Here is an 8122-nt window from a genome sequence, read left to right as displayed (position 1 = left end):
GGTTTCAGTGAGCGGAGGGTAGGGTTGGGTGAAGCCTGGGCGCCCCGAGGTCACTGGTAAATAGCCTTGCAAGTAGCTACAGGCCCGGGAGCCGATCTGGGCTTGAGGCTGTGGGCTTGTGGGAAGGAATACTGCTCTCATTTTTCTTTGGCTTCCTCAGCATCTCAGGAGTGGGAGTAGGGTAAGGAAGAAGGTGAGTTCAGCCAGCAGCCAAGGGAGCTGCTGGCACCTCCCCCTCCTTTCCCTCCCCAGACATGATGGAGTCCTGTCTGGGCTTGGCCTTGTGGGGATAGGGAGACGTGGGAGAGAAAGAGGAGGGGTGGAAGGGGAAGGGCCATAGAACTTGCTTTTCCTGGATGTCTCAGCACACCCAGGCCGCCTCCTTCCCCCCCATCCTAAGTAACCTAGCCCAGAGCCCTGGAGGAGGCCTGTGGTGGGACCTGAGGAGGAACTTCCCAACTGGGAGGAAAGCATATGGGATCTCCCACGGTGGACATTTGGCAGGGGGCGAGGGGTGTGGATTCTTACCCACCCCAGCCCTCTCCTGGCAGAGAGCAGTGGGGGACAGAGTGAATTAGAGAGCAGGGCCCTGGGAGTGTGGGGAGCAAAACGAGAGCGCTGGGCCCAGATGCTCTTGCTCTCTGCCCAGTCCTGCCCCACCTCCCCGCCTCCCCCCCCCCATCGGATTTCCTGATAACGTCAAATCTTTTCTTCTGCTTTTTCCCGGGGATCCCCCTACTGTCTATTTATCACACAGCAAAACATGGCACTTCCCTGCTTAAGCCTTCTAATGGCTTTCCATCATCCTTGGAAAAAACCCAAACTATTCTCTTTGTCTAGAATGCGTTTCTCTCAGGTCTTGGCATGGTAGGCTCCTTGCCAGTCTGGATTCTGTACAAATGTTGCTACATCTTCATGGACTCTTTCCCTCACCACCCAACCTAGAGATCAAGAGAGACCCACTGTCACGGTGGTCTTCTGTCTCTCGCCATGCTTTATTTTTTCATAGTAGTTAGTATCTGAAATGATCACATTTATTTGTTTACCGGTAGGCTTGGGAGGCAGCAGTGAAACGCAGTAGTTAAGAGCAGGGGAAGTGGTTTACTCTAACACTTCCTGGATGTGTAACCTTGGGTAGGATGGCTAACTTGTCTGAGCCTCGGTTTCCTCATCTGTAAGATGGGGGCAGTGGTACTACCCTTATCAAGGGTTGTCACGAGCAGGGAGGTGCTGCCCTCAATAAAGCTCCTTAAAAAGGACTCCATAAATGTTAGCTGCTGTTATTTTGATAATGGTTATGATTTACGTTTTCTGATTACTGTCCCCGTGGCCTAAAACAGTGCTGAAGGAACCAGAAAGTAAACCTTCACCTCGTGTGTAGGAAGCACACTCGGAATAGCTGTCTTGGGGAGGGAACGCCATTTTGAAAGTGACAAAGACTGCCATGTGCAGTGAGTAGCAGGAAGAGCACTTGACAGAGAGTCAAGAGACCTTGGTCTGGGTCTCAATATTGCCACCACTTTGCTGCAGGCCTTGGGTGAGTCATGTTCCTTTACTGGGCCTCAGGCTCTTCAGATAAAATGATGGCTTGAACCAACTCATTGCTCTGCCCTCTGCCAGCTTCCAGGGCTTCTGGTCGGATCCTGCGCTGCCTATATCCACTGCATCCTCTTCAGGGGCTGGGGACACACGGTGCCTCCAACCTCCCTCAGCCCTGCTTCCAAACAGTCCAAAGCTGCCACAGAGAGAGTTGACCCGGGGAAAACATTCTTGGTTTAAGCCTTCGAACCCAGAGACAATGTCCCAGCCCTGGATCTTCTTTCTGCTCAGGTCCCTCCCTCTCCTACAGCCTCACCCACTTTAGTATTTGAGCCCTGGGGGAGGAGAGCCAGCCCTGGCTGAGCCCCACCGTGGGCTGGGCACAGGCACGAAGGCCTTGGCCTGAGAGTTCTTCTCAGACCTGCAGACAGGGCGTGCGTACAGCTGGATGTACACAGATGCACGTGCCTGTATGTCCTTGTGGATCTCTGTAGCTATATTTTAGCTTGCTCCCGTTTGCCTCTCAGGAGTGGCAGGACTGAGATTAATTAGAGGAAAAGATGGCAGGATTTCAGGGCTGGCATTCTCTACCCTCTACCTGAGGGGAGAAGTCACCTGTCAAATGAGATGTTGCTGGGCTGGCTTCCTTTGTCTGCACTCCCCCTTTACCCCACCCCCAACTCGCCCAAGATATGTACATGGTACCTAGGACTTGGGGGCGCAGGGAGACTGGCGGGGAGCACCTGTGGGGCCCAGAGGGCTAGAGCTTTTCCAAAGGGCCAGAAGGATGGCAGGCCTGGGAGCAGGCATTTCTGGTGGTGGCCTCATGCTGAGTCCTTTGTCCCCTGGGTCATTGCTGCCAGATTTGCCAGCACTGTCCGCCCTTTGCTGGAGCTGCCTGTCTCCTCCTTGGGTCAGTCTGGGAGACTGGGCAGACAGCAGGTAAGAGCTCCGAGGGGGAGACGGACTAAGGAGGGGATCTCCTCTTCCCATCACAGTCTTCTTTGTTTCAAAAGCTGAGCCCACCTACCCCACACCTGTCTACCCAGCTCACCTGGGATGCTGCGTCTGTCTCCCCGCTAAAGCTGAGGCCTGGCCTTCTGCCTGTCTCCCTTTCCCTCAGTAGGGGTAGGTTTTGGAAGGCAGGGCTTGGTCTTTTGTGTTGAAGGAGGAGTCTATGCACTGTGCAGCAAGGTGTGGCATCGGCTGGGCTTGCCTGAGCTGGGCAGAGGATGCCATAAGAAGGCTGGTCCCTGGGGTACAGGGGGGTCTGTACCCCCTGTCTCTGGCTTTCTCTCTCCTCCTGTAAGTTTAAGGCCCAGTTTTTCCTTTCTGTTTTATATACTCTGACGATTTTTCTACTGGGTTGTGGGTTTTTTGTAGAGACCCACAGAGTTTAAGAGTTTAATATAGAGTTTAAGAGCCTGCACTCTGGAGCCAGACTGTTGGGTTTTGTGTCTTGGCTCTACCACTTCCTAGCTATGTGGCCTTGGGCAAGTTGCTTAACCTCTCTGTGCCTCAGTCGCCTCACCTATAAAATGGAGATAATATAGGAATGTTGTGAGGATTTAATGAATTAATGCATGGGAAAAACTTAGAACTGTACTCACCACATATTATGTGCTGTATACATGTTTGTTTTTGTTATTATTTCTTATTGATGTCTAGAAGCTCTTTATATCTTAAGGACATTAGCCCTGTATCCTTGAAATGAGTTGCAAATATAACACAGTCCTCTGTTTTTTTCTTTTTACTTTTTATTTTGACATAATGTGGATTCACATCCAGTTGTCAGAAATAATACAGAGTTCCTGTATACCCTTTATCCAGTTTCCCTCAAGGGTAACATCTTGCATAACTGTAGTACAATATCACCACGAGGAAACTGATCTTAATGCAATCCATTGACCTTATTCAGATTTCACCTGTTTTACATGTATTTATTTGCGTGTGTGTATTAAGTTCCATGCAATTTTATGACATGTAGATTTGTTTGACCACCACCACAGTCAAGATACAGAACAGTCCCATCACAGGGCCATCTCATGCTACCCTTTTATATAGCCTTAATCACCTCTTTCCCACTCCCCTCCCTAACCTCTGGCAACTACTAACCTGTTCCCCCTCTCTATAATTTTGTCATTTCAAGAATATTATATAAATGGAATCATACAGCATATAGCCTTTTGGGATTGGCTTTTTTTCTTGCAACATAATTTCCTTGAGATTCATCCCAGTTGTTGTATGTATCAATAGTGTGTTCCTTTTCATTACTGAGTTGTATTCCACAGTATGGATGTACCAGAGTTTGTTAAACCAGTCAGTCATCAAAGGACATTTGAGTTTTTCTGTTCGGGGGCTCTTACAAATAAAGCTTCTATGAAGATTGTGTACAGATTTTTGTGTGAACGGAAGGTTTCTTTTCATGCACAAGAGTGCAACTGCCAGGTCATATGGAAAGTGCATGTTTAGTTTTGTAAGAAGCTGCCACACTCTCTTCCAGAGCGGCTCTGCCATTTTACACTCCCACGAGCAGTGTCCGAGTGATCCAGTTACTCTATGTCCTCACCGGCATTCGTGGTTCTCACTCTTCTTATTTTAGCCATTCCGATGGGTATGTAGTGATAACTCATTGTGGTTTCAATTTGCATTTCCCTAATGCTTAACGCCGTCGAACATCTTTTCCTGTATGTTCAGATAATCGCCATTCGTATATCCTCTTTAGCGAAATGTCTGTTTGTGTGTTTTGCCCATTTTCTGATTGGATTGTCTGTTGCTGTTTTTAACTTCTGAGTTTTGAGAGTTTTAAAAAATATATATTCTAGATATATGTAAGTACTTTGTTGGATATGACACTTACAAATACATTCTCCCAGTCTGTAGGTCTCATTTCATCCTCTCTGCAGAGCCCTTCACAGAGCAAAAATTTTAAATTTTTGATGAGGTCTGATTTATCAAATTTTCCTTTTCTGGACTGTGCCTTTGGTGTCGAGTTTAAGAACTCCTCCCCTAGGCCTACGTCCTGAAGATTTTTCTCCTGTTTTTTTTCTGTATTTTATAGTTTTACTTTTTACATTTAAGTCTGCGATCCATTTTGAGTTAATTTTTGTACAAGGTGTGAGGTTTAGGGCAAAACTCATTTTTTTCCTTATGGACATCCAATCGCTCCAGCACCATGTGTTGAAAAGGCCATCTTTTCTCCACTGAATTCCTTTTGCACCTTTGTCCAAAATCAGTTAGGCATATTTGTATGGGTCCGTGGGTCTAATCCTGGGTTCTCTCTTCTGTCCCATTGATCCACTTGTCTGTCCTTGCCAGCACCTCACTGTCTTGATGACTATAGTGAGCCCTAACATTGGCTAGAGTGATTCCTCTCACTTTATTCTTCTTTTAAAAAATTGTTGTAGCTGTTATATATATTTTTTCAAATATACAATATAGTATTATTACTTGTAGTCACCATACCGTACATTACATCCCCAGAACTTATTTATTTTTTAACTGGAAGTTTGCGCCTTTTGATCACTTTCACTCATTTTGCCCACCCCTCACCCCCCACCTCTGGCAACCACCAGTCTGTTCTCTGTATCTATGAGTTGTTTATCTTCCACAGTATTTGTCTTTCTCTGTGTGACCTCGAGGTCCAGCCGTGTTGTTGCAAATAGCAGGATTTCCTTGCTTGTTTTTTTATGGCTGAATAATATTCCCTTGTGTATTTATACCCCATTTTCTTTATCTGTTCATCCATCGATGGACACTTAGGTTGCTTCCGTGGCTTGGCTATTGTAAATAATGCTGCAATGGACACGGGGGTATAGATATCTTTCTGAGTTAGTGTTTCTGTTTTCTTTGGATAAATGCCCAGAAGTGAAATTGCTGGATCATGTGGCAGTTCTATTTTTAATTTTTTGAGGAAACTCCATACTGTTTCCACAGTGGCTGCACCAATTTACATTCCCACCGACAGTACACAAGGGTTCCCTTTCTCCACATCCTCGCCAACACCTGTTATTTCTTGTCTTTCTGATAATAGCCATCCTAACAGGTGTGAGGTTATTTATGTTGTTTTTTACCATGCAGATATGTTTTTGAAATTTTTATGGGGTTGGAGAGAGCTTCTTAGCGTAACTTGGAGCATATCGTTTCTCCATTTAAGATCTTTTCAGGGTATCCTGTGGCATTTAGGACGAAATCCAAACTCCTTACCTCAGCTCCTGGCTCTGGTCCCTGCCCACCTGCCTGGCCTCGTCTCTCCAGGTTTCCCGTCATCGCTGTCACTTCCACTGAGCTTGGCTAGTTTCAGTCTATTTCCTCTTCCCCCTGGGCCTTTGCAAATGCTGATTCTTCTGTTTTGAAAGTTGCTCCTCCACATTCTTCACCTGGCTGGCTCTCATTCTCCTTTAGATCTGCTCTCTAACTACCTCAGAGAGGCCTTCCCTGAATCCCTGCCCCGTCCCCTGGGCTTTGTTCAAAGCTGTGAATCCTGGGCTGTGTCAGCACAGTGCTGGCGTGCACAGGTGCTCAGTGGATGTTTGGGATGGGGAAGGATGACTCAGTGGGTATATTCTACTTGGTCCTGGCCTGCCCACCCAATGAATGCAGCACGCGCTTCAGGGTTCCGACTCATTCTCTTTAGGGTCCTGTCTCTGGCTCCCTGAATGTGCTCCCCCTCCCAGGCCGTGCTCCCCTCCCCAAAAGGACCTTTAAAACTCAGTGGGGAGAGGCACAGAGCTGGGGGCCACTAGGAAGAGGCAGGGGAGAATAAACACTGCCCAGAGGGACTGCTGACCCCCTGTCTCAGGCCCACACCACAGAAGTGGGGGTAGAGGGGTGACAAAGGAGAAGCCTGGGGCTGAAGGAGACAGGCGTGGGAAGTCACAGGTGGGAGCCCTCTTCATCCCTCCCAGTCCACCTAGATTTGCTATTTTCCTCCCCACACTGTCCTTCACCTGAGGGCCCCATTGAGATTTGCTGCTCAACACTCCACCCCCTTCACAGCTGTGGCTTGACCTGTGTGTCCCTGCCCCTAAGGACAGGCTTCCACCCGGACCTGTCTGGGCAAAACCTCTGGGCCGCACTGACTGGTGGCCGGGCGCCTGTGTGGCACCGCCTCTCCTTTCCCCACTCAGGACCCAGCGGTCCTGCCTTCATCCTGCTCCTCGTGCAGCACCCGAGCGTCCCTCCGTTCTCCTAGTCCCCAGTGATCTGTCCAGGAAACACTATCTGGAGCCAATCCGAGAGAAGTCAGGGGACCTTCCACTCCCAGTGGCAGTGGGAGTGAGGGAACTAGGGGTCAGGACCACGTGGGGAGGTGGCTCCTCTGTTCCCTCTTCATGGACTCTCTGGGCAGAGAACCTGGCCCCCAGCAGGGGCACTGAACCCAGGGCAGCGTGGGAAGGGTGCTTCAAAGCCCTATCCAGCACCTTCTCAGGCTTCAGAGGGTGCCTGGTTGACTTCTAGAAACAGGCCAAGGCCCTGGGAGGGGATAACTAGCAGTGCACAGTAGGCGGAGCCAGCCCAGCTTTTGTATTCAGAAAGACCTGGGTTCGAATCCTGACCTTCCTGACTGTGTGGCCTTGAGCAAGTGAGTAAACCTGTGTGAATCTCGCTTTCCTTTTCTGGAAAATAGAGTAAACATTTAGTTCATCTGGCTGTATGAATGTGAAGAGCTTTGCACAGGCCTTGGTACCCAGTGAACTGGCAACAGGTGAATAGCTTTTCTCCTAAATGTATTACTGAAGAAGTGGTTCTCAGAGCACGGTCCCTGACCAGCAGCATCAGCATGCCCGGGGTCGGGGTGGGGGTGGGTGTGGGTGTTTGTGGGGGGTGATTGGTATAAATGCAAACTCGCAGACCCTGCCCTAGACTTACGGAATCAGAGACTCTGAGGGCGTGCCGGCAATGTTTTAACAAGCCCGCTGCTGTCTGAGAACCGCCACAGTGACTACGGATACGGACTGCCAGAGTGTGAAGCCCAGGACACATCTGAATCGCCTGGGAGCTTGTGAAAAATGCAGATTCCTGGCCACAAAGCCAGAGCTTGAGGGGGGCCTAGGAATTGCTATTTGAACCTGACACGAGTTTGGTGGGGGCCCCTGCACTAGAGGCTGCCCAGGGGGGAAGGTCACGGAAGGCACTTCAGGTCGTTGCAGGCTCCAGCCTTGGGTGGGGAGGGGATATAAATCTGGGGGAAGATGGAATTTGGACTTTACCCTGAAGTCACTGAGGAAGGGGAGGAGGGAGACCAACGAAGGGAGTGCACGGGGTCTGGACACCTGCCCAACGCCCCAGGCTGAAGAGGCGGGGCCTCTGGGAGGCGGAGTCTCTCCGGCCTCCGCCCTCGGTCTAGTCTGACCTCCCTCCTGGTCCGGTGAGCGCGGGTCGGGAGGGGCCGGGGGCACAGAGCACCAGGCGCTGCCTGGGACCTGTGGGGCCATTGGGGCGGCCGCCGAGCTAGGGGACCGGACGGCCTGTCACCTCGCGCGCCTGAGCTCCAGGTGGCGCTGCGGTGCGCGGACAGCGCTCCGGCCGCGCCTCCCTTGGCCTGTGGCCTGGGAGCTGGCGGCGGCCCTGCCCGGGCGGC

The sequence above is a fragment of the Equus quagga genome, chromosome 7 (genome assembly GCF_021613505.1).
Source record: "Equus quagga isolate Etosha38 chromosome 7, UCLA_HA_Equagga_1.0, whole genome shotgun sequence".
Classification (NCBI taxonomy): domain Eukaryota; kingdom Metazoa; phylum Chordata; class Mammalia; order Perissodactyla; family Equidae; genus Equus; species Equus quagga.
This window is presented reverse-complemented; position numbering follows the sequence as displayed.